We start from the raw sequence: 870 nt of genomic DNA, 5'->3' as shown, positions 1-870 counted from the left end.
CCGTTGTTGTTGTTGAGGAGATCCAGAACGGCCCATAGGCAGGAGTCTATCTACTGTTTCGGAGAGTGATTGCAGCTTAAGTACAGTACCACCCCTCTGACAGGGCGCTGAGTCTATGGCGGGTCTAGTTCATGAATAGTTATTATAACTGTAACAGACGTGCTCAAGTTGAAGGACTTGTTTCATTGTGTTGTTGTCAAGACGTTGCTAGTTGACGACAGTGTTCCATGTGTTGTTGTAACAGACGTGCTCAGTTGAGACATTGTTTATGTGTGTTGTTCGTAACAGACGTGTCAGTTTGAGACATTGTTTCATTGTGTTGTTGTAACAGACTGCTCAGTTGAACATTGTTTCATTGTGTTGTTGTAACCAGACGTGCTCAGTTGAGACATTGTTCCATTTGTGTTGTTTGTAATCAGACGTGACTGATCAGTTGAGCGATTGTTTCATGTGTTGTGTAAGCAGGGTGCTCAATTGAGACCATTTGTTCCATTTGTGTTGTTGTAACAGACGTGCTCAGTTGAGAACATTGTTTCCATGTGTTGTTGTACAGACGTGCTCAGTTGAGGCAATGTTTCATTGTGTTGTTGGTCAACAGAGGTGCTCAGTTGAGGCATCCACTGGAACATGTTGAAGCAGGCAGGTTCCTCAGTTGTCTGACTCCATGAGAAACACACCTGAACCTGCTGAGACGGGCTGAGACACACATCAAGCGTGAGTGACACACAGCCAAACCTAAACCCGTACCCACTTACCTAACCCCTACCCTAAACACTACCCTAAACCCTACCACTACCCTAAACCTACCCCACTACGCCTATAACACCTAAACTACCCCTAAAACCCTAGCCACTAGCCGCTAAACTACCC

The sequence above is a fragment of the Salvelinus sp. IW2-2015 genome, unplaced genomic scaffold (assembly GCF_002910315.2).
Source record: "Salvelinus sp. IW2-2015 unplaced genomic scaffold, ASM291031v2 Un_scaffold2370, whole genome shotgun sequence".
In the NCBI taxonomy this organism is placed as follows: domain Eukaryota; kingdom Metazoa; phylum Chordata; class Actinopteri; order Salmoniformes; family Salmonidae; genus Salvelinus; species Salvelinus sp. IW2-2015.
Note: the sequence above shows the minus strand (reverse complement) of the source record.